The 27492-nt window shown below is 37.3% G+C and overlaps 1 protein-coding gene across 1 annotated transcript in view; it reads right to left on the bottom strand.

Annotated features, from left to right (window-relative positions):
* Positions 1-27492, bottom strand: part of IQCM (IQ motif containing M) — a 431659-nt gene that overhangs the window by 175586 nt on the left and 228581 nt on the right. The window lies entirely within an intron of this gene.

Here is a 27492-nt window from a genome sequence, read left to right as displayed (position 1 = left end):
TCCATTCACTGGTTCACTCCCCAATTGGCCAAAAGGCCAGAGCTGAGCTGATCCAAAGCATGGAGCTCCTTCAGGGTCTCCCATGTGGGTGCAGGGACTCAAGGATTTGGGCCATCCTCTACTGCTTTTCCAGCTCATAGTACAGAGGTGGATCGAAAGTGGAGCAGCCAGGACTTGAACCGGCACCCATATGTGATGCTGGCACTGCAGGCCGGGTTTTAACCCACTTTGCCAAAGTGCCAGCCCCAACAATTAACACTCATGTATGACATCAATGATCACCCAAGGCTCTTGCCATGAGTTGACTGGGCTATGGAAGCCTTTTGAGATAACAGTCTCCATTAGTATGTAGGCGAGACCAAAAGCAAAGTAGAAGTTCTCTCCTCCCTTCAGAGAAAAGCACCTCCTTCATTTATGGCCTCTTCTTTCTCACTCATGGAGATCCTTCATGTAAGACTTTTTTTTTTTTTCAATAGTGTCTTGGCTTTCCATACCTGCTCTCATGGTCTTTTCAGCCAGAACAGAATGCCTTAAGGGCTGATTCAGAGATCAGATTGCTATTTAGTACATTTGTCATTCTATGAGTTTGCTGTGTGTACTGCTCCCCATGTTGGTGCATCCTCTCCTTTCTATTTCTATTTAGTTCTATTTGCTCATTTTAAAATTTGATATGACATTTTTACCACTCAGGTTAATGGGATTTGGGGTCCTATGGAACGTTTTAAAAATATACACTTAGAAGTAAGTCCAGGGGCTGGCGCCGTGGCACACTAGGTTAATCCTCCGGCTGTGGTGCTGGCATCCCATATGGGCAATGGTTCTAGTCCCAGTTGCTCATCTTCCAGTCCAGCTCTCTGCTGTGGCCCAGGAAGGCAGTGGAGGATGGCCCAAGTGCTTCGGCCCCTGCACCTGCATGGGAGACCAGGAAGAAGCATCTGGCTCCTGGCTTTGGATCAGCACAGCTCCGGCCATTGCGGCCATTTGGAGAGTGAACCAACGGAAGGAAGACCTTTCTCTCTGTCTCTCTCACTGTCTGTAACTCTACCTGTCAAATAAATAAATAAAATATTTTAAAAAATGAGAAGTCCAGAGGCATGTATGCAGAACTATAGAGTTTTATAGTTACAAACTTCCTCCTCCCTCTCTTCTTTCCCGAGATCTATATTTCAATTGACTTTATACATATATTAATAATTCTATGTCAGGGAAAGACTTGAAACAATGGTATTCAAAAAGAAAGAAGAAAAGAAAAACAGAACTGTCTTCAACAGTCATGACAAGGGCTGTTCAGAAAATTGCTTTTCAAATTGTTCAAAGTGTCAGTTTCACTCTTTTTGGGTTTCCTTTTAGGTGTTCTGTTAGTTCTCACTGATCAGGGAGAACCTATGGTCTTTATCCCTTTGGGACTGGCTTATTTCACTAAGTATGGTTTTTTCTAGAATCATTCATTTTGCTGCAAATGACCAAATTTCATTTTTTACAGCTGTGTAGTATTCCATATAGTACCTATGTCATTATTTCTTTATCCAGTCTTCAGTTGATGGGCATTTAGGTTGCATCCATGTCTTAGCTATTGTGAATTGAGCTGCAATAAACATGAGGGTGCAAATAACTCTTTTATTTGATTTTATTTCCCTTGGGTAAATTCCAAGGAGTGGGATGGATGGGTCGTATGGTAGGACTATTCAGATTTCTGAGGTATCTTCAAAATATCTTCCATATTGGTTTTATCTGTTTATATCCCCACAAACAGTGGATTAGGGTGCCTTTTTTCCCACATCATCACCAGCACTTGTTGATTGTTGATTTCTGTAGGAAAGCCATTCTAGTTGGGGTGAGGTGAAACCTCATTGTGTTTTTTATTTGCATTTCCATTTGTCTATTACTGACAGTGGGGTATGGAAGTCCTCCATTACTACTGTATTTGAGTCTCTCTCTCCCTGTGAATCAATATTTCTCTTAGATAGCCAGGTGTCCTGTTATTCGGTGCATATACATTTAGAACAGTCACATCTTCCTGTTAAATTGCTCCTTTAATTATTATATAGGGCCCTTCTTTGTCTCTTTTAATAGTTTTTGTGTTAAAGTCTATTGTGTCTGATGTTGAAATGGCTATACCTGCTCTTTTTTGGTTTCTGTTGGCATGGATTATCTTTTTCCATCCTTTCACTTTCAGTCTTTGTTCATCTTTGTTGGTAAGATGTGTTTCTTGATCCAGCATATAGATTGGTTTTCTTTTTTTTAATCCAGTCAGACAGTCTGTGTCTTGGGGAGCTGAGACCATTTACATTCAGGGTGACTACTGTTAAGTACCGACTTTGCACTGCCATGTTTCCTTGGATAGTCATAATTTCACTTTTTGAGTTTCTTCTGTGATTTTACAGTGTCATTTTGTGCATTCATCTTCTTTCATGGTGATGTTCCTGTTTCTGTGTTTCTGTGTCTAGCACATCCTTGATCATATTTTGTAGGGCTAGGTGAGTAGTTAAGTTTCTATTACTCATGAAAGATATTTATTTCTCCTTTATTGATAAATGAGAGCTTTGCAAGGTACAGTATTCTGGGTTGACAGTTGTTTTTTTTTTTTTTCCTTAAGACTTTGAATATATTTCGCCATTCTCTCCTTGCTTGTAGGATTTCTGTAGAGAAGTCCAGAGTGAGTCTAATTGGATTTCCCCTAAATGTGGTTTGGCATTTCTCTTGTTTGCATTTTAAGACCTTCTCTTTATGTTTTACTCTGGAGAGTTTTACCACAATGTGTCGTGGTGAAGATCTTTTCTGGTTGTGTCTATTGGGAGTTCTGTGTATCTCCTTGCACTTGTATGTCTCTTTCTTTCTCCAGATTTGGAAAGTTTTCTGTTATTATTTCATTAATAAGGCCTTCTAATCCTTCCTCTTTTCCACACTTTCTGGAATTCCTGGGATCTGTATGTTGAGTCGCCTGATAGTATTTTGTAAATCTCCAACTGCTTTTTTTTAAGTTTCCCGATTTCTTCTTCAATTTTATGGTCTGATTGTAATATTTTCAGAAAATTGTCTTCTAGTTAAGCTATCCTTTCTTCTGTCCCACTTATTCTGCTGTTAAGGCTTTCCACTGTTTTTTATTTGATCTATTGAATTCTTCATTTCTAGTATTTCATTCTGACTTCTCTTTAATGTCTCAATTTTGGAGGCACTTTTCATATGGATCATGAATTTGCTTCTGATTGCTTCTAAGTACTCTGACGATTAATTTTCTGAAATCCGTTTCTGGCATATCCTCAATCTCTTCCTCTCCAGCTTCTGGTACTGAAGAGTGTAGTGTTTCTTTGAGGGGCGCCTATTGTCTTCCTTATTATTATTTCGTGATTTTGCTTTGTTTTTTTTTTTTTTTTTTTGGTGTGTGTGTCTGCGTGTATGTGTATTTATAAATTTGTCTGGAGAATTTCTCTTGTGAGATTTCTCTGTTATGATCTGCTACATGTTAGTGCATTTCAAGTGGAAGCCCAAAGCATCATCTACTGTAGCCCTATTCACTTGTCAATCATGGTGGGGGCTGGTATGAGCTTTGGTGCACTTAGCCCCACCTACTGAAACCTGGCCCACTTCTCAATGATTGAGGGAATGGACTCATTTGTTGCACGGCCTGTGTGGTGAAGAAGATGTTCCTCTGAGATGTTGAGGACCTCGCTCCTGGGTGGGAGGTGTGATGGGGTGGCTCCCACACTTGATGGGTGTGTGTAAACATTCAAGATGGCTTCTCTCGGCCAGCTGCAGGTCCAGAAGGGGAGAAAGAAGGAGGGAGACGGACCAGGGAGTACCTCACCTCTCTGTTTGCTTTTCTATACTTTCTCTTTTTTTCCCATGTGGAACTTCAAAAGCAATTCACCTATCTCTCCCTCCTGCTGCTACCCACAGCTCCATGGACCCCCAGTTCCCATTTAACCTGGTCTGCTGGGGGTAGACGCCCTCCAGCCCAGCAATCCTAGCCTCCTGCATCTCCTCTGTTTCTCCTCCCTATTTGCGCATTCAGCATGGCTCTTCCCAGTCTGTGTTGGCCTCCTGGTTTCCCATCATAATTTACCCTTGGCTCTATTTCTGGCGTGTAACTTCTCTCCCTTTTAAATATTTTGCCCCATGTGACTTGGATCATCCTGTTGCTAAGCCTCCATCTTGGCACCAATTTCTATAAACTTCCCTCCCTATACTGCTGTTGCTATATCCCATAAGTTTTAACAAGATGTATTGTCTTGATTTGTTTCCAGAAATTTATTGATTTCTCTTTTGATTTCTTCTATGACCCACTGTTCATTTAATAGTGTGTTGTTCAGTCTCTTCACGTTTACATATATTCTAGAGATTCTTGAGTTGTTGATTCCCAGCTTCAATTCACTGTGGTCAGAGAGAACACATGGTATGATTTAAATTTTTCTGAATTTGCTGAGAATTGCTTTATGGCCTAGCATATGGTCTATCCTAGAGAATGTTCAATACACTGATGAGAAGAATGTGTATTCCTCAACTGAGGGACGAAAGGTTTCATAGATATCAGTTGGGTCCATTGGTCCATAGTGTCAATTAGTTCTGTTGTTCCCTTGTTGGTTTTCTGTCTAGTTGATCTATCCATTGATGAAAGTGGGGTGTTAGGTTCCCTTTTACTGTTTTATTGGAGTCTATGTCTCCCTTTAGGTGCATTAATAATTCTTTCAAATAGCCAGGTACCCTGGCATTGGATGCATGCACATTTATTATAGTCACATCTTCCTATTTAATTGATATCTTAATAATTACAAAGTGCCCTTCTTTATCTCTTTTCACAGTTTTTGTGTTAAAGTCTATTTTGTCTGATTATGATGGTTACATATGCCCTTTTATATTTTCTGTTAGCATGGAATATCTTTTTCCATCCTTTCACTTTCAGTTTGTATATATCTTTGTTGGTGAGGTGTGTTTATTTTTTTTTAAAAGATGCATTTATTTATTTGAAAGTCAGAGTTACAGAGAGGCAGGGCAGAGAGAGGGGTTGCGAGGAGACAGAGAGTTCTAGGACTCAAAACAGCACCCAAATGGGATGCTGGCAATGCAAGCAGCAGCTTTTACCTGCTATGTGTCAATGCTGGCCTCAACGTGTGTTTCTTGTAGGCAGCAAATAGATTGGTCTTATTTTTAAATCCATCCAGTCTGTATGTTTTAACTAGAGAGTTTAGGCCATTTATATTCAAGGTTACTATTGATAAATAATGACTTGGCCCTGCCACTTTTCCATAAACATTCTTATTGTTTAAATTGGATTTCCTTTGTACTTTCCTGGGAGATTTTCTGCCTTCACACTCTTTCAAAATGATGACTATATTTCTGTTTTTACATACATACTTACTTTTTTACTTACTTTTGTAAGGCTAGATGAATAGTGACAAATTCTTTCAATTTCTGTTTGTTATGGGAGTTCTTTATTATACCTTCATTCACAAATGAGAGTTTTGTAGGTTGCAGTATTCTGGGTTGATAGTTTTTTTTTCCCCCTCTAAAGAATAGGATGGTGTATCTCCATTCTCTCCTAACCTGTAGAGTTTCTGATAGAAGTCAGCTATAAGTATAATTGGAGATCCTCTGAAAGCTATCTGGTATTTCTCTCATGTAAATTTCAGAATCTTCATTTTCTTGTCAAAAGTATGCCTACATGTGCCATGGCAAAGATTTTTTCTGGTCATGTCTGTTAGGAGTACTATGTGCTTCCTGTACTTGGATGTCATTTTCTTTCTTCAAACTGGGGAAGTTTCCTGTAATTATGTCAGTAAATTGGCCTTCTAATTCATTCTCTCCTTTTACTCCTTCAGGAATTCCTAAATCCCGCATGTTGTTTAATAATATTTATTAATCTCCAATTTTATTTTTTTAACTGCTTTGTTTTGGTATGACCGAAAAGTTTCCAAAGATCTGTCTTCTAGCTCAGATATCCTTTCATGTGACATGTCAAGTCTATTCTTAAGGCTTCTATCACATTTTTTATTTGATCTATGAATCTTCATTTCTAATATTTCATTTGGATTTCTGTTTAAAATCTCAATATCATGGGAAATTTGTTCATTCATGTCATGTATGGATTTATTTAATTTGAGGATTTGCTTCCCATTGCTTCTGAGTAATTCTACAATTAATCTTTTGAATTCAATTTTAGGCATTTCATCAATCTCTTCATCTTCACTTTCTAATATTGAAGTGTTTTTGTGTCCTTTTTTGGGCATCCTATTCTTTTCTTTATTCTTGTTTCTTGGGTTTCTGTGCTTATTTTTAGGCATCTATGAAGATATTTGTTGGATTTTTTCCTATGATGGCTTTTATCTATGGATATTTCTCTGTGACTTATGGAATGTTTGCACGTTCAGTGAATATCCAGAGGTGTGTGCTGGATGTGGGCAGGAAGCTCTGGTAACTGCTGCAAAAGGGAACAAGTATCCAGTTGCCAACCACAGTGGACATGGTAGATCATCTCTTGTTAACAGAAGGAAGGGTATGGTCATCTCTTTTGGTGTAGCCACACCCTCAAGTCCTCTCTTCCAAGGGGATCAATGCCTGAGTATTAGTCTTCAGTGGGTGCAATACTGATCTGTAGTGCTGTATGAACCACAGAAAGGATCTCTGCAGTCCTCACAGTGAGCACACATCCCACTGCAATGACCCACTCCAGGCAATCAGGAGCTCTGAGCATTTGCAGTTCCACACAGTGATTGCCCAGAGACCCAGCTACATACTGCACCCTTCTTGCAGTCACAGAATCCTACAGTCTCAGCATACAAGGTTCCCACAGTCATGCAGTACTGAGGATCTGCTCTGCCATGCTAGCCTGTCCAGTCCACAGAGCGGTAGACGTTCTCACAGTCTGCTGCTTGTGGGTGCTTCACCTAAGTGGGTTCAGTCTTGGAGCCAGTGACATGTTGGGAAACCAGGGGTGCTTCACAGTCCTACTCGGTGCCCAGACCCCTGACAATCCTCTCAGCTAGACTCAAAATCAGGGGGGAATGCAGATTTTTCCCTCTGGTAGAATCTCTAGATCACAGGTATACACAAGAACCTCTAGCCAAATGATGACTTCTCCTTTTGAACCAACACTCCGCTATGGTATGTCACAATATCCAGCAGTTTGATAAAATTAACAGTTATGTATTCCTTCATTATTAGGGGATAAGAATTATAAATAATAGAACTTAATACTCATCTTCAAATACTTTATAAAAATGCCAAAATAAGTAAAAAATATTATCTGTAATAAGTGCTTGAATTAATGAAAAGCAAAACAAGAACATAAAGGTATAAATTCAAATTTTTTGTGGTTTGAAATAACTAATAGGATAGAAAAAGTTTACAAGTACTTAAAGGAAAAGGAGAGCCAATATATGACAATAAGAATGAGAAAGGAGATAGAACATTTTGTAGCGAAAACATTTAAAAAAGTTATCTGAGAATATAAAAGAATTTGATTGCGGCCGGCGCCGTGGCTCAACAGGCTAATCCTCCGCCTTGCGGCGCCGGCACACCGGGTTCTAGTCCCGGTCGGGGCACCGATCCTGTCCCGGTTGCCCCTCTTCCAGGCCAGCTCTCTGCTGTGGCTAGGGAGTGCAGTGGAGGATGGCCCAAGTCCTTGGGTCCTGCACCCCATGGGAGACCAGGAGAAGCACCTGGCTCCTGCCATCGGAACAGCGTGGTGCGCCGGCCGCAGCGCGCTACCGCGGCGGCCATTGGAGGGTGAACCAACGGCAAAAGGAAGACCTTTCTCTCTGTCTCTCTCTCTCACTGTCCACTCTGCCTGTCAAAAAAAAAAAAAAAAGAATTTGATTGCAATGTCTTTATAAGCCTAAAGAAAAAAATAATGTTCTAAAATTAATATGAATTACCACTATCAAGCCAAAAATGGAAGATATGAATAAAGCAAATACTTCAAAGTCAACTGAAATATGATCAATGATCTTCCTTTTCAAAAGGCATCTAGACCAAATGTTCACAAGATTTACCTAAACTTTAAAGAGTAAATAATTTAAATATTTTAATTAAATTTCCTGAACCATAGAAAAGGCTATATTTTATAAAACCAACCTGATCTTAGCTGCAAAACTTGATAAAATATTTCAAAATATTCAGACTTGTCTTACTTATGAAAATAGAGAAACATTTTAAATAAAATATTACCAAATAGAATCCAGAAGGATTATTAAAATTTTTGTCAAGTACATTTATTCTAGAAAAGTTGTTAAAATGACAATCTATTAATAAATTACATGGAAAGAAAATATTAAAATCAGACATATGATCGATATATTTAAATGGGCATTAGATTTTATAAGATGACCATTTCTAACAAAAAATTCCATACAATAGATACACTGAACAACACAACAGAAAAAAGGATCCCTAAGTAGATCTAGGCAAATATAGAGTAAATTTTTTTATGGAAGTAGGAGTATATCCAATACATATGTGTATGTGCGTCTGCGTGTGTGTGTGTGAGTATGTGTATGGGAGGTAGACAGAGAATTAGAGAACTTCATTTGCTGGTTCACTCCCCATATTCTCAGGAACCAAGAACTCAATCCAGGTTTCCCCTTTGCATAGCAAGAGCCCAAGTCCTGGAGCCTCCCAGGAGGTACATTAGTAGAAAGCTAGAATCAAACATGGAACACAGGCACTTTGGTTTGGAATGGGGATGTCGCAAGGGGTGTTTTAACAACTGTGTCAAATGCCCAATCCAGACGGCAGTGTAAAATAGCAATAAAAAGTATACTAGACACAGGGGCCTGCCGCCTCCAGTGCCAGCATCCCTTATGTGTGCCAGTTCGAGTCCCCACTGCTCCACTTCTGATCCAGCTCTCTGCCATGGCCTGGAAAAGCAGTGGAAGATGGCCCAAGTCCTTGGGCCCCTGTACACATGTGGGAGGCTCCTGGCTTTGGATAGGTGCAGTTCTGGCCATTGCGGCCAACTGGGGAGTGAGCCAGTGGATGGAAGACCTCTCTCTGCCTTTCCTTTCTCTGTGTTACTCTGATTTTCAAATAAATAAATAAATCTTTTAAAAAAAAAGTGTATTAGACACATAAACCAATAACATACCGGCTTATGGTAATTATCAACTATTATGTACTGTACATAATTGTGTGAATACTTTTTTTTACAACTGGCAGTACCATTGTTTGCTTCCATTAGCATCACCTTGGACACTTGAGTAATGTGTAGTGTTATGGCATTTCCACAGCTAGGCTGTCACCAGGAAACAGGATTTGTTCAGCTTTCTTATAATCTTATGAGCCATCATCATACATTCTGTGGTCATCATGAACCAAAACTTTGTTACACAGTATATGACTGTGTATAGAAAAGTATTTTCACCTAGTGGTCAAAAGGTAGTAAGTGGGGCCAGCATCATGGCACAGCAGGTTAAGCCACCACCTGTGATGCAGTCATCCCACACTAGAGCACCAGTTTGAGTCCTAGCTACTGTGTTTCTGGTCCAGTTCCCTGCTTATGTGCCAGGAAAATCAGAGGAAGATGGGAGACCCAATTTGAGTTCCATGATTCTAGCTTTCGGCTGGCCCAGCCCTGGCCATTACAGTCATTTGGGGACTGAAGCATTGGATGGAAGAACACATGCATTCTCTCTCTCTCTCTCTCTCTCTCTCTCTCTCTCTGTCTCTCTCTTTCTATCTCTCTCTCTCTCTCTCACTTTTTCTCTCACTCTCACTGTCTATCACTCTGCCTTTCAAATAAAATAAATCCTTCAAAATAAAACCAAAGGACAGTTAGGTGATGTTGATTCAAGTGGATTCATCTAAAATAAAAAAAAATTTTACTCCTACTCATATCATATCTATATACAAATTCCAGATGATGTATTAAAGATACATAAAATATAAGAATTTCAGATGAACATTCTAGGTTTTATATGTAACTTAGAGGTTTTTTTAACCAAAAAATGTAAACCAAAAGTATAAAAATATATATTAATAACATGGAAATATAAAGATTTTGTATTACAAAAAATAATACTTTAAGCTCACAATTCAGTAAATGATTCTAAAATATGCCAAGTGAAATATTAATTTATATAATAAAAAATTCCTTAAAACCAGTAACATAAAGACAACAAAGAAGAACAAATATCATTTATAAAATGGCCAGATAAATATGAACAGCAACTAAATGTCACTGACAGGGAAATGTAAATTAAGTTGAAATTATTCCACACTCACCCAGTAGCAAGAATACCTGTGACTGGGAATTTGTAAAATAGTATACTCAAACTTCGTGGAATCTAAACTATTATATGATTCTCTTTCAATACAGACATATTTTTTCTCAAATACTTTCAATCTGTGGTTGGTAGATTCCATGGAAGTATAACCCATATATACACAGAACTAGCAATATTTATATTGTCTAAAAAGCTTTTTCACACTGTGAAAAATTTCAAAGAGCTACGCATATGTAAAAAAATGGCTCCTCCTCAGATAGTCCGTAGCCTACTTGAAGTACACAAAATGAAACCTTAATGTATACAAAATGAAAGCTACTTCCTTGTGTGATCATCATGAGACTAATCCATGCTTAAGTTATAAATAATTAAATAGTATTATAATGATGAAATGCTCTGAATAGAACTGAAATAAGTTGGTATTGTTTTTTATGGAAGACCATATTTGTAAATATTGGAAATAGGAAATTCCATGAATTTTATGGCAACATTTTAAAGATGTAAACTGTGAATGTAAAAGATGAATATCTAGAACAAAAAATAATCAGCAAACTTTCAATTTTATTTACTTTTGATTTCTACATATTTTGCTCATTGCTGAATGTTATATTTCATTTGAAGGAAACCACTTCTATGCAAAAATCAATTCTATTATTACATCTATACAATCTCAGAATGAATTATACATGTTAGTTTGCAGGATATTTAAAGATAAGTACAGAAGGAGAATTCTAGTTATATGTCAAAGTACTGTCCAATCTGACACCTGGATTTAAGATCTCAGCAAGAACCAAATAAATTAGTGACACCAAACTGAGAGAGGAATGACCAGATCCACTTACTATATAAAATATTGTTATTATCATTCTCAAGGAAGAAGTACCAAACTAAGCATGAAGTTGGCCACACCTACCAAAGCAGGGTTCATTTTTTTTAAATTAAAAAAAAAAAAAAAAAACAGAGAGGCAAAGATGGAGGGAGAAAGGCAGGTAAACAGAGACAGAGATCTCCTATCTGGGACTCAGCCAGGATAAAGTTGAGAGCCAAGAACTCAATCCATATCTTCCATCTGAGTGGAAAGAAACCAACCACTTGAGTTGCCAGCCACCTGCCCACACTCAGAGTCTGCACTGGCAATGAGCTGGAATCAGGAACCCGGAATCGATCCCAGCCACTCTGACATGTAACACAGGCATTTAATTGGCATTTTAACCACTAGGCCAAACACCTGACCCCCCTCCCCTTAAAAAACAGGTTTAATAGTTGAGTCCTTTCTCCAGAATAGGAAGGAGAAAGAAAATAAAGGACAAATACTTACATACCTCATTATGTGCTGCTTTTTATACTCAAAGGTACATCATTAAATTTTTTATGGAAAATGAAATTAAAAGATAAATGTATTTAACTTGGGGTAAAATAATGTTTGAAATCTATGCATGGTTTTTTCATAATATGTATTTTCTTTTTTCTTTATTTCTTTTTTTTTTTTTTTTTTTGACATGCAGAGTGGACAGTGAGAGAGAGAGACAGAGAGAGAAAGGTCTTCCTTTGCCGTTGGTTCACTCTCCAATGGCCGCCGCAGCCGGCGCACCACGCTGATCCAAAAGCAGGAGTCAGGTGCTTATCCTGGTCTCCCATGGGGTGCAGGGCCCAAGCACTTGGGCCATCCTCCACTGCACTCCCGGGCCACAGCAGAGAACTGGACTGGAAGAGGGGCAACCGGGACAGAATCCAGCGCCCCGACCGGGACTAGAACCCGGTGTGCCGGCGCCGCAGGCGGAGGATTAGCCTATTGAGCCTCAGCGCCAGCCCATAATATGTATTTTCCATGAACTGTTTGAAGATCCTGCATATGCATGGATTTCAAAAATCCTTACACCTAAAACTTATCATTTAACTCTATTTATCCAAGTACTTTTTTAAGTTCCCTTGCATGTATTCTCCTATTATTATGATCTAGGTGTTTTTATAATCTCACCAAATGGTATCAGGAGGTATCAGGAGGTAGGGTCTTTGGGAAGTAATTAGGTTTAAGTTAGGTTATGAGGCTGGTGCTTCCATAATGGGACTGATGTCCTTACAAGACAAGGCTAAGACTACATCAATATCTCTCCCCCACTGCCAACACACAAACACATGAGGATACAGCAAGAAGGCAGTCACCTGCTTGCCAGAAGGAATGCCCTCACCATATGTTGAATAATCTAGCCTCCTTATCTTGAACTTCCCACATTCTAGTCTACTGTAAGAAATAAATGTGGGCCAGCGCTTTGGTGTAGTGGGCAAAGCCTGCACCTGTGGCACCAGCATCCCATATGGACTCTGGTTTAAGTCTTGGCTACTCCTCTTCCAATACAGCTCTCCTGCTATGGCTTGGGAAGGCAGTGAAGGATGGCCCAGGTTTTGGGGCCTATGCACCCACATGGGAGACCCAGATGAAGCTCCTGGCTCTTGGCTTTGGATTGGCCCAGCTCCGGCCATTGCCGCCATTTGGGGAGTTAGCCAACAGAGGGAAGACCTCTCTCTCTGTCTCTCCGTCTCTCTGTCTGTAACTCTATCTCACAAATAAATAAATATTTTTTTAAAAAAGGAAATAAACATTTATTCAGACTCCATTTATGGAATTTTGTTAAAACAACCTAAGCTAAGACACCTATCAATTTCAGTAGGTATCATTCCAAATTATACAGTAGAAATAAGATTCAAAAAGAGAGCTTGTCCAAGGTTCCACAGCTACTGGTGGAACCAGTTTTATTCAGTCAGGGCTCTTTGCTCCTCCCATGCTGTGTAATATGAATATTAATAAAGCCATGCAATAAAATGAACAAAACTTAGTGGTTTTCTAGCAAGAATGTCCAAACATATTCTTGCTGAGATTTTCAATCCACCCAGCAACAGTATTCCTAGTCACCCTGCATATCGTAGGTACATAGTTATTTGCCTAGGTATTTTCATGAGGACTCCTGATATTCAAAGAAATACTCTCAGGCTTTTCAACTGAAGCACTGTGTAGAATCCAAAAGATCCCCTTGATTGACATTTCATCAATCATAAATTATCCTTTGAGTTAAGGCATGAAAGTGTTTTGTAAAGTTATGCACTGTGTAGCAAGAATAATATTATACACCCATCACTATCTCATTAGGTATTCTCTTGTAAGGGCTTATTTATTTTTATTTGAAAGGCAGAATTACAAAGAGGAGAAGAACAAGGAGGAAGAGGAGGAAGGGCGGAAGGGAGAAAGGGAGGAAGGAAGGGAGGAAGGGTGGGGGGGGAGAGGGAGGGATGGGGAGAGAAAATGAATTTCTTCCATCTGCTTGATTACTCCCAAAATGGTCGCAATGGCTAGTGCTGTGACAGACTGAAGCCAGGAGCCTGAAACTCCATCCAGGTCTCCCACTTGGGTGTAGGAGTTCCAGCATTGGGCTATCTTCTGATAATTCCCAGGTACATTAGCAGGGATATGGATCAGAAGTGGAGTAGCTGGGACTCGTACCATCACTCATATAGGTGGCATTGCTGGTGGCAGCTTAACCCACTGCAACACAACGCTGGCCCAACAATATCCTTAAATAATGTAAGTTACCTCAAATTCAGAGATGATAATCTAAGAGAATCAGCCAATTGTCTCAGAAATCCTTGAAGAAGAATGCTATAATGATTGAAGCAGGTGAGTATATTAGGAAAGAAGCGTAAGGAATGGAGATAACTGAAAACGGACAATTCTGGGCATAGGAAATAAGTGTAAAGCTGTTACAGCTGAGGAGGAGTTCCCAGAACAAATTTCTCACATCCTGCAGTATTGTTGCAGGCTAGTTTTGTCCTCATTTAGTACTTCCAACTATCAGTAACTTGAGAGGCAGTTTGTACTGTCCTATGGGAAGCTCTCTGAAGTGAGAACAGCATTCTGTGTGAGTCTTACAAGAACATGAAGAGGACTTTTTCTGTATTAGAGGTATATATTCTTATTCTGCTGAAATTAGATAGTCTCATTAGATAATATACTCCTTTAAAAATGCAAAAAGTAGCAACAAAGCAAAAGTAAAGATACATTGAGCAGAGTCATAATATGTACCGGCACCCATATGAGATGCCAGTACTGCAGGTGGCGGCTTTACTCGCTATGCCACAGCACCAGCCCCACATAAAAATTTATAATTAATGATTTCTTGATTGTAAGTTGGAAACCAACAGTTTTTGAAATTCATTATATGTAGCACAAAAGGAGCTTGGCCCCATATAGGAGATAAAATACTGGTCACCATTCTACTTTATTTTTAACAATCAGAATAATGTCTCTCTTTAATGTTTAAACATTCTGAATAAATAGTCAATTTCTGCTGATTCAAAATAGACTTTGACCAGGTACTGATTATTAACTTTCCTATGAACACAGTGGTTACAGCAGGAGTCTGAATAACAAAACTGGTCACTGAAGACTCATTGTTGACCACCTGAGCCCACAAAAGACAGAAGCTTTGCCTGCAGCATGGCCAGGTTCTCTATTACATTCATTTGAATTATAATCTGATTTAATCCCCACTCAGCTCTCCCTTTTGTTGGGTAACTCAGACTTGACTGACTCTGTAAATATTTCCTAGATCTACCAGATAACTTCAAGAAAATATTTGAATATGCTTGTGTAGTTATAGCCTTGGAATATAGGAAAGCTAAGAGTGCCTTAAAATATACAAAAACAACTTGCAAACTCAATAAATACAATCATAACCAGCATTTAGAGCCTAGTAAACAAAGGTGATGCTGGTATAATACCAGAGTCCACCAGGCATCCTCACTGCCTACAAAGTGAGACACAAATCTACAAGATATGCTCCAGGTTTGTAATCATAAGCCTTAGCAAATCAGATAGGAAATTTATGTATAAAAAATCATTACTGGGGCTAGTATTGTGGTGTTGCTATTAAACCTGATATTCACGACACTGGCATCCCATATGGGCAGCAGTTCATGTCCTATGTGTTCCACTTCTGATCCAATTCCCTGATGGTGTCCTAGAAAAATCAGCAGAAGATGGCCATGTGTTTGGGCCCTTGCCACCCAGGTGGAAGACCCAGATGAAGCTCCTGGCCCAGTGCTGACCATTGCAGCCATCAGGGGAGTGGAACAGGTTCTCCACAGGATTTCCTGACAGTGTTCTCTAAAATTCTTAGGAGTAAGCTCTCTATGGAAGCTAATTTTATTTATTTGTCTCATGAAAATTAAAAAAGGAGACTGAAATGACTTACCCTCTACCTTTTTACAATTTTCCCTATCCTATTGATTTCAGAGGAAGGTAGAGAAGATTTTACTCTTTTATTTTTTTTTTTTTTTTATTTGACAAATAGAGTTAGACAGTGAGAGAGAGAGACAGAGAGAAAGGTCTTCCTTCTGTTGGTTCACCACCCAAATGGCTGCTACTGCTGGCACACTGTGTCGATCCGAAGCCAGGAGCCAGGTACCTCCTCCTGGTCTCCCACACGGGTGCAGGGCCCAAACACTTGGGCCCTCCTCCACTGCCCTCCTGGGCCACAGCAGAGAGCTGGACTAGAAGAGGAGCAAGTGGGGCTAGAACCTGGCGCCCACATGGGATGCCAGCACCACAGGCGGAGGATTAACCAAGTGAGCCACAGTGCCAGCCCCGAGTATTTTACTTTCATGCCTCTTCTCTTAGAATGAGTATGTTTCAGATTCTAAGATGGATGAATAGGGGAAAGAAAGGCAGAGAGGACAGTGAGAGAGAGAGATGGAGAAAAGAAAGGCTGCTTTTAACTAGGGGATAATAGCAGAAGAAATGGGGAGGAATTGCACTCCTAGAGGAGAGTTGAAGAAAAGTCTGCAGTGGAAACTCTACAGAATGAAGAGGGACACCATAGAGCAGTGTAGAAGGTGTGGACACACCAAGATGAGTGGGGACACCATACATGACCCCTCCAGACAGGAGCTGGAAGAGATGCCAGCTTTGGAGAGCAAGGTGAGAATAGCCTGTAGTAACTTGTGCCACTGATGGTATTAGCTGAGGGAGAGCATTGTGGACCACAATGTCTTCAAGTCCGGCCTGGAGCCCTAGCTGGGGGTGAGGTGGGGAGGGTGATGGAGGGAGTGCTCCTGTCAAATCCAACAAAAGGAAAGCATGTTTCTTTTTCCCCATCAACCCACAAGGGCACATGGCAACTGGCAGAAAGAAGGCACCATTTTGACACCATTAGAGGCTGCAGAATCCTCTACAAATGAACTAAAATCAATGTCTGAAGAAAGCAGAGTCTCCTCAAAAAATTGTGCTGGGAAAATTTGATTTCACTGTGCAGAAGTATGAAACAAGATACCTATCAACTCAAAATGGATTAAGGATCTAAATCTTCAACCTTATACCATCAAATTACTAGAGGAGAACATTGGGGAAACTCTGCAAGATATTGGCATAGGCAAAGACTTCTTGGAAAAGAATCCAGAAATGCAGGCAATCAATTGACAAAGGGATTACATCAGCCTGAGAAGCTTCTGCACTGCAAAAGAAGCACTCAACAAAGTGAAGAGGCAACTGACAGAATGTGAGAAAATATTTGCAAACTATGCAACTGATAAAAGATAACCAGAATCTATAAGGAGCTCAACTCAATAACAACAAAACAAATTATCCAGTTAAGAAATGTTCAAAGAACTGGAACAGACATTTTTCAAGAAAGAAAATTCAAATGACCAACAGAAATATAAAAAAGTGTTCAGGATCACTAGCCAATAGGGAATTTCAAATCAAAACTACAATGAGGTTTCACCTCACCCCAGTTAGAATGACTGTCATACAGAAATCAACAAGCAACAAATACTGGTAAGGATGTGGTGAAAAAGATACCTAACCCACTGTTGATGGGAATATAAACTAGTACAGACATTGTGGAAGACAGTATGGAGATAGGTAGCTGCAAAAACTGAAAACAGATATATAATATAACTCAGTCATCCCACTCCAGGGAATTTACCCATAGGTAGTGAAATCATATCCCCATGTTTATTGCAGCTCAATTCACAATGGCTAAGATATGAAATCAGCCCAGATTCATCAATTGATGACTGGATAGAGAAAATGTGGTATAGATATTTAGATGATATGAGATAGATAGTTAGATGGTAGGGATAATGACGTCCTGTCTTTTGCAAAAATAGTGGCTGCTACTAGAAACCATTATACTTAAGGAAATAAGCCAGTCCCAAGGAGACAAAAATCATATGTTTTCTCTGATCTGTGGTAACTGATAGAGTAAAAGAATGTAATGTATATGAGCAAAACTGACATCTTGAGCTTTGACTTTTGTTTACAGCCTTTGTCTCTACTCTTGAGAAATAGTGAGGTTTTTTTTCTTATTACTATTTGTTGAATTATTTACTTAGTGGAGGGTTAAGCATATGATTATAAAATCAACTGAAAGTATGTCATTGTCAAAATTAAAGAAATAATAAGAAAGGAAGGAGAGGGATAGTGGGAACATGAGCCACAGGAAGGGTAGGTTGGGAAGTATCACTATGCTCCTAAATATGTATATATGAAATACATATACTTTGTACTCCTTATATAAATAAAAATATTTAAAATAAAGTTTTCAAAGAAAAGAAAAGGGGAATAAGCCGTTTGCATTAACAACTGGCTTGTATGCCAATTGGCAGCTTCCAACAAGAAGCTTGGTTTTACAGATCTGAATCATAATGTTTCATTTCAATAACAGTAATAATTTATATGATGTATGATAGGCTTCACAGCATGGGAGCATCAGAATGCCTTATTGAGGAAAGTACAATTTATTTTAAAAGCTTGATTGAGAAAAGCTAGAAAATGTTGATTAGTAAAGGTGACATGATGTGGACTGTGTGGAACTGTAAAACCCATTATGACTACAAAGGACTGAAAAACCTAAGTCATTGGAAGTTTCCACTTCACTGTGAGAATTAATAGGATACTGGATCAAGAAGAATGTCAGGAGAAAGAGTTCTTAATTCTATGATTATGATGTCAGGATGATTACACTATATCAAAATTTTGCATTTCATAAGACTTGGTGATAAAATATTTTATATTAATATTTCTTTCATTTATCAGAGACTTGCATAGCAAAGTTGCTCTCACCAGGGAGTTCATATTCCTGATATTATAGTAATTTAATCAAATAAAACAAAGACTTGCTAGTGGAGCTCTGCATGATGGGAGTACTGGGTGTATAATCTTAATAAACAGTGATCTGACAAAAGAAGCCTAAAGCCTTGCTCTCTAACTGACTTATGAATGTAATTATACCTTTATTGAAGTTACACCATTCTCAACCCCCTGCTGTTCCTGCTGTTTCTTAAAGATGGTTATTTTCTACTAAAGAAAATGGACAGACTTTAGAAGAATAACTGGTGCTAAGTAATATTACAAAATTCAGTCAGACACTCTGTAGAGCTTATATAACACTGGAATACATATTTCAACCCAAATAATAAAAGAGTCAAAGACTTTAAAATATGCAGAATGGCTAATTAGCGTAGCTTACTAATTGGAGCAACAACTCAGCTGACTGGTAAAGAGGAAAGAGAGTGAAAAATCATCCACTGGTCATGATCATTCCCAGGGGCTTTAGCAAGCTTTGCTAGGGTGAAAGAAGGCATTAACATAGTTAAATAATGTAGAACGAGATGGCATGTCAAGAATCATCTTTTAAAAGTGTTAGAGGGGACAGCATGAAGAATCACAGAGCAACTGCTTGGATTAGGTAGCTAAAGCAAGGCGATGGTTGCTCTTTTTCCCAAGGGTTTGGTCTCTATTTTGTCTTTGGGTATTCTGCTTTGAGGGAAAAGTGCTTAAATACCACCATACTGATTTATATCCTAAATCTAATTTGCATTGTAGCTTTGGAAACTGATATCCAATTGGCAGATGACAGGTGAATAAGGTACTCAAAACAAAAAGAAGCCTACAGGGAAAAGCAACCATAACCAACTGGATCTCTGCGATTGACCAGGCATCTTTTAATAAGCAGTTTGGGTAACATTGAGGCCTCTCAGTTACTCACCCAGCAGAAACCTACTATCCCCCTTTTAGCTTTTATCACTTTCTCTGGAAATCCTAATTGCCTTGCACATACTCTCTTTTACCTGTCGAACCTTTGTGCTTCTCATCTAGTAAATCTATCATGCTGTGATTAAATCAAGACTTAACTGTTCTCTGTGACCTTCCCTGACCTGTCAACTGAAGGCATAATTAACATCTGCATCATTTTAGCACTGGCAACTTGTGTGAATGTGTGAACACTTGCAACAGACATTTATCCAGTTATACATGTTATTACTCTGAGACTTTTGAACCACAGTACATTTCACAGCACCTACTCACATTAAATGCTCAAAAGTTGTTTGAGTATATTTATTAAATATAATTTCATCAAAAAAAGATTCTGTATTACATCCACCAAGAACGGTAGCCATCTATTATGTTCTTAGCACTTTCACGTATCCTTGAAATGATTAACCAGAAAGAGAACATGGTTTTACTTCTCACGTAACTGAAACCATTAGAAAAAAGCTACTAAATACCAGAGAAGAGGAATATGGTATTGGTTCAGGTCTTCATATTGCTATCATCAATCAGTTTAGTAGCACTTAGGGACAGAAAGCTCTATCTTTGTTCACTGAGAAAGAATAGAATAGAATTCACAAAGGCTGTAGACACTGCCAACATTTATAGATCTTTGGAATATAAATAGTCTGTAAACTCATGGGATCCTGGCATTAGACCCTTCAGACATGTTGAATAAACATCAAATACTTCTCAAGTGATCTAATGTTGCATAACACAAATACCCCAAATCCTGCTGAAGAACTTTCTGGCAGGACAATTCAGGAGGGCTCATTCTATTGCTGAAATGGAGGTGACAACAATGAAGAAATATTCTGATTGCTTAGTAATTAGGATAGGTGCCAGAATCTCCTAACACTAACCACATGTCTAAATCATCTTAATGCCTAGTTTCTGATCATTGATTTAAGCTAAGAATCCTCATTTTTCTCTGTGTGGAGCATTCTATTCTCTAGTGAGCAAAGATAGCAGGTCCTAGACTATATTAATCTAAATCATAACAACAATATGAAGATCTGAATCAATGTAAATATGCATAAGATATGTATTATTATTTTCTCACAATATTTCAGCCATCATATGAAGCTAAATTGATTCAAAGAGGGGAGGAAAATCTCACAGTCATTGCCATTGACAGTACATATCTAACAAGTTTGGTAAGAAATAAAGGGGGGGAAGCTGCAGCTCAGCTTCTATGAGATGTAATCTGACTGGAACCAATGCAGAATGTCCAGGGGCCTGCCATAAATTGAATAGGCATAGGGAGTGGGCATTTAGCCTAGCCGTTAAAACGCCTGCCTTCCATATCAGAGTGCCCAGGTTTAATATTTGGCTCAGAGTCCTGACCCCAGCTAATACAAAACTCTGGGAGGCAACAATGATGGCTCAAGTAAATGGGCTCATCCCACTTGGTAGAACTGGATGGAGTCCCCAGCTCCTAAGTCTGTCCAGCATTTGGGAAGCGAAACAGCAAACGAGTACACTCTCTGTGTTTGTCTTTCTCTTGCTCTCTCTGCCTCTCAAATAAAGTACAACTACATACATTTTATTAAGTTTTTAACAAAAAAATAATTCTGAAAATTAAAAAAGCCATAGAAAAGTGTAACAACTTCTACTTACATCCCAAGCTCACTGGAAAACCATAATAATAAGGAAAAGCACAAAAGCATGAGGCGAAACAAAAATAAATTACTTCAGGGGTGGGTTAAGCACCATTTGCCATGCCTGCATCCTAAATCAGAGTTGACAGTATGAATTCTAGCTACTCCACTTCTGATCCAGCTTCCTGGCAACATGCCTGGGAAGGTAGCAGATAATGACCCAAGTGCTTGGGTACCCACTACCCACTTGGGAAATTCAGATGGAGAACCAGCCTTCTAGCTTCAGCCCGACTCAGTCCCAGTTGTCATGGGCTTGGAGGAAGTGAATTAGTGGATGAGGTCTCTCTCTCTCAGTGTGTGTGTGTGTGTGTGTTTGTGACCCTCCTTTCAAATAAACAAATAAACCTTTTAAAAAATGACTACACTAAATTTGCTCTCCCCATACATACAGATCCATAGGTGCAGGGCAGAAGCTTAAGAGCTCCGGATATTTTAGTAAATTCTCCACTCACTCACTGGCTGACCACTATTATATAGATACTAAGATAAACCTTAGAGAGAAAAGTCATTCTAAAACATAATATTTTAAACAACAATTCAGTAGATAAAGGAATAGCTGAACAATAGGGTATACAGAGCAGATCCCATATATCAAGTCAAGGCAAGTTAATATATAAATGGTTTCTCTCTCTCTCTCTCTCTCTCTCTGTCTGTCTCACACACACACACACACACACACACATTGTCTCTCCACTCCCTTCTTCTCTTTATCACTCTGCCTTACAAATAAATAAATAAATAGAAACTCATGGGAACTTGAGGTGGCAGAACAACATATATTTGTAACAATATGGTATTTAAAATGCCCAATATTCAGTAACAACAAAAACATAAGACATGGAAGGGATTAGAAATCATGATACATACTCAGGAAACAAAGTAGTCAATAGAAACTAAAGTATACTCTGAGAACTGCCTTCCAATACCCAACTATAAATATGTTCAAATAAATTATATATAAGGAATTCACGAAAATTACTAAAAAAAGAGATTGTCAAGAGAAATAGAACCAATAAAAAGGAACTACATGTATTCTAGATATGAAAGTACAATAAAAAATTCACAAAATGTACGTGGGCATAGATTTGTGAATACAGAAGGAATAAATATTGAATTTAAAAATAGATCAAAATGTATTATCCAATTTGATAACAAAACAAAGATAAAAAATTAACAAACAGCCTCAGAGATCTGTATAACAATTTTCTGCATACCAATATAAGTGTAATAAAAGTTACAAAGCCAGGGAAGGCAGAAAAAGATGTGGGAAAATACTTGGTTGAAAAATTGACAAATTCATGAAAAACATTAATCTATATATCCAAGAAGTTCAATAAACCCCATTATGATGTACAACCAAAAAGTGTTGCACAGCCAAACATGCAGTACCCAACATGCTTAGAGACAAAGATGTGATCTCTAAAGCAGAAAGATTTAAAAAAAGGGCCTCCTTATACACAGATGAACAAAGATAAGATTAATGGCTGACATTTCAACAGAATCAAAAGCAGTCAGAAGAAAATAGAAGGATATATCAAAGTACTGGCTGAAATATAAGATTACCAACCAGTAATCCTATATCCAGCAAAGCTAATTTTAAAGGCAGCTCCAGACTTAAATAGGTGAAAATAATTCAATGTTAGAAGACCTGCTGATAGAAAAACACCAGATGGTAATTCACATCCAGAGAAATAATGAACATTAAAGGAAATGGTAACATGTTCATATCTCTATAAAATAAATTTTCCACATGTCTTCTCCTAATTCATTTTTAAATGTATGATTATGTAAGAATATTATTATAAACTATACTGCTGAGTTTATGTGTTTTATTTATGCAATACCTAAGATAATACTAGTATAAAGGAGGAGGGATAATATGGAGCTATATTGAAACTAAGTTGCTATGTTTAACTAGAACTGGTTTTGTTAGCATTAATATGAACAATATTATGACACATTAAGATGCATATTGCAATCCCTATAACAACCATGTAAAATAATTTGTTAAATATACTTCAAAATCACACTGTAATTATAATAGCACACTGAAAATATTTGTTCAAAATGCAAAAGAAGGAATTAAGGGAGGAACAGAGACAAAGGAGATCTGAATCAAATAGAAAACAAATAGCAAAATGACAGACATAACTCCAATGATATCAATTATTGTACCACATATGATGAACTAGAGATACCAATAAATTGACAAGCTTTGTCAGGCTGTATTTTAAAAGCAAGATCAAACTCTTTGCTGGCTTAGAAAAATAACACTTTATATGTAAACATGCATATATGTTAAAAGAAAATGGACCACAGACTAAAAAAGAAAATCACAAAACCAGAAAGCTTAGAGAAAAAAAATGAGGAAAACTTTTGTTATATTGTGATAGGCAAAAATTTTAGATATTTCACCAAATACCTACTCCAATATAGAAAAAAAATGGATGAATTTGACTACGTAAAAATTAAAGACTTTTGCTATTCAAACATACCATTAATACATATAAAAGGTATTCCATGAACTGTGGAAACTTTTAACAAATTGTAGTAGAGTACTTCAAAATAATTGTGAAAAATAGAAGTAAAAGATAAGGTTATTTTGGTACAGAAAATTTTGAAATACATAGTTTTTCATAATACATGCTCTCTTTGGACTTTTTGAATATGCCTTTGTCTTATCCGATAAACAATTTGTACTCAGAATATAATAAACTCTAATAATTCAATAATAAGACATCAAAGCTCCCAACTGAAACAACATGCAAAAGCTCTGAATTCGTTTCTCTATAGAAGATATACAAGCACCTACCTAGCACATGGAAAGATGTTAAACATCAATCCTTGTAAGTATACAAAAATTGAAACTGTAATAGGATGGTCATAATATCACTATTCATACTATTAAGGAAAGCATAAACAAATTAATATCCATCACCTGATGAATCAACAAAATGTGGCCCATCCATTCAATAGAGTATTATTTAGCATTAAGGAGAAATGAAGTAGTGACACATGCTACAACATGGATGAATCTCACAAACATCAGTAAGTGAAAGAAGGTAGTTGAAAACAGGTTACACATTATGCAATTGTATGTCCTGAACTGGCAAATCTATAGAGATAGCATATCAGTAGTTCTATGGGGTTCAGAGTAACAGTTATGATTGATCACTTTCCATCCTTCATTACCAACAACCTCAAAAAAATTGAGTGAAATGTCAAACTGTGGAAATGGTGTTGGGAATGGTGAGTTACGGCACCTCTTGAGACACCTGCATTTCATATCTGAGTACCAAAACAGATCCTGGCTAATCCAATCCTGGTCCATCCCCCTGCTAATGTGTCTGAGAACGCAGTGAATGTGATCCAAGTACCTGGGCCCCTGCTACCCAACTGGCGTCAAGGGTGCAGTTTCAGGTTACTGATATTGGCCTGGTCTTGCCCTGGCCATTGCAGTAATTGAGGGAGTAAACCAACAGATGGCCGATATTCACAATATTCTCCTTCCTTCCTTCCCTCTCTCCTTTCTTCTCTTCCTTCCTCCCTCCCTCATTCCCTCCCTCCCACCCTCCCTCCCTCCCTCCCTTCCTTCCTTCCTTCCTACATTACTCTGCCTTCCAAATAAAGAATAAATACTTTTAAAAAACCAAATTGCCTGGAATTAAATCTCTGGTAGATATGAGCCAAAAATAAAAATTATGTCCTTACAGAATAACAGTGAATCCATGGACTGAGATTTATGGCAGCAACATATGTGTAGTGTGAACAAATTATTACATGAGCAAAGAATATAAAAAAGAAGATAAATTGCCAGACACATTCTGCAAAATGTTAATGGCGGCTCTGGGAAATCTTCTGAGAACTGGCTCCTTAAAATCCATTTGGGCCCTTTTCAACAGCCTGAGTTCATTCTGGAACATACATTGCCTGTATTTTTCATATCACTATTTTGTATTTTCAAAGTGTTTTATAAGAATATGTTCAATTTAGAAGTTATTTAAAATGATGCTTTTACAACATGTTACCTCTGATACTTCTACATTCTTTTGCCATCAGAATTGGCTAAGCTCTTAATATCCTGGAATCTTTTGCTACCTTTCTAGTCCTTTTAAATCCCTTTTCTACATAATTAAGACTTTGTTAGAGTATTTGTTCATGTCAAAAATTATTCACCATTTAATTTCACAAATCCATACTTCATAAAACAGACAGCAGAGATGCATGTTGTCTGCCTGAGGTATATAAAGCTGTGCTCTGAGGAACAGGAGGCCTAGGATGTAGTTATAGTGTTTATCCAAATAGTTAGAAAAATTCTAATAATTCCCATCATATCCTATCCTATCCTATAATTCATTTCATGTCATATGATAGGATATTTCAGATTTAATAACATTTAAGTAGCTTCCACGTTTTTAAGATTTGTATCTGTGGTTCCACACTAACAATGGACTTGCATTCACTGTTGAGTTTTCTGATCAATTTAATTACAGAAAATGAACTATAAATTCTAATTATATGTTGGAAAATACTAGAAAAATTTCAAAGCTCAAACTTATAATGATATTAATATTTATGAATACATAATGTAGAACAACAATGATTATTTTCCTTACATTCAGATATGTTATTCTATTATTATTATTTTCAATTAATGTGATGTAAATGAATAACACGTAAAGGTTTTTCATGTGTGCATATTTTGTAGCTTTTAACATCAGTCTACCTATACTGCACAAAGTTGCTTTATTCTCCCAGAGAATAATTTTCAGAAAAAAAACATGTCCTCAGTCACAATTTTTTTGTTACCATAGTGATAAGAATAAAGATTGAAAAAAAAGAAGCTAAAAATAACTGAAGACACTCAGATAGTTTTAAAAATTTGACCTACTTGGTGTCATACACTGAAGTTAATCAATTGAATTAACTACATATGCATTAGGTGAAATATCCTACTGGATGAAAAAATGCGTAGGTTGCACATCTGGAGCTATTATCCACAATCAAAGAAGCCAGTGTGAATGAAGATTACTGACAATTTAAAATGCATAAAATCAGATTCTCTTAAAAATAGAATAATATACCAGAAGCAAATAGAAACTCAGTTTGTTCCTTTTCCCTTGAATTTTCTATTTTCTTTCCATGATTTTAAAGTATCTCTCCCATTTTAAAGGAAAGTTTCCTATGTAACAAAAGATTTTTTTAGCTGGATGGAGCAGTTTCATTTAATGATCTAGACATAGCATTAAAACCGTATTGGATGGGCTCTTTCAGTAAAGGAAAGCATCCCGATCATACATACTACAATGAAAACAGAATTTATTTAAACTAGGTATACTTTTGAAAATTCTTGTTTTAAACATAATTTTGACAGATATAAACATTTATAGAAAACCTACTGTATTTCAAGGCTATAAGATAAACTGTGAAGGATACATAAAAGGCAGTCCTTGTCAATTATATTTTAATCATCCATTTAATTATGTTTTCCTAACACCAATTTTTGAAATGTTCCTAATAAAATGAAAAGAGTATTGACCTTGGCTTGAAATGACCAGGGTTAAACTTCCAGAACGATCAAAGAACTCTGACAAATCTCTTTCTAAGCCTCTGTTCTCTCATCGGTAAAAATAAGTATATCAGTTCCCTGAGCACATAAGAGATGTAATGTGTGAAAATGCCAATGGGTGACATTTAATACAAAATCTCTATACAAATGAGTCATTACACAATCAGGCTTAATATTTAAACATTTTCAATATAAAAGTATATTAGAATTATTTATGAATAATAGTGGAAAACATTTGTTGAATATTTATAACGGGTCTCATTTTACATGAGTGAAGCCTCACAACAGTCCAGTGACTTAAAAATTATTCATTTTATAGCTGAGGAAAATGCATAGGAAGTAGCTTCTCCTAAGATGGGCAACTAGTAAGAGGTAGAGCTTTCAATTACTTCCATGCAAGGTGATGCCAAGCTATGCCCTATATCTAAGTAACTATTATGCCATACTCCAAAATAATAATAATAATAATAATAATATATTCTGCTGCATGTAAATTACAAAATTTTATTATTTATCATAAAGAAAAATGGAAACAAATTCACAATAGTAAATACACTATAAAACATCCACAGGGCATTAATACTCAGTCAAAAATAATGTCGTAAAAGAGATTTAGAGCTTGAAAACTTATTAATATTATTAAGCAAAACAGTAATGTTCAAACAAATGTAGAAAATACTAATTTTCATAAAAATGTCATATGCAAGAAAAAAATGGAAAACAGGTATCAGATTTAACAATTTGTATTTCTTAGAAATTGCATTTTCCAAATTTTCTATAAATAAACATCAATATATTTGGCATTATAAAAAGTCAAATAAACAACATATGATCGGTGCAATGGCAAGTGATTTGTATGCTTCTGCCAGTTGATGAACAAAAATTTACCAAAGTCTAGAAAATTGGCCCAAATGCTATGGATATATAAGTGGCAAAACAAAG

The sequence above is a fragment of the Lepus europaeus genome, chromosome 8 (assembly GCF_033115175.1).
Source record: "Lepus europaeus isolate LE1 chromosome 8, mLepTim1.pri, whole genome shotgun sequence".
Lineage (NCBI taxonomy): Eukaryota > Metazoa > Chordata > Mammalia > Lagomorpha > Leporidae > Lepus > Lepus europaeus.
The sequence above is the reverse complement of the archived record's forward strand: the minus strand, read 5'-3'. Positions and strand labels throughout refer to the sequence as shown.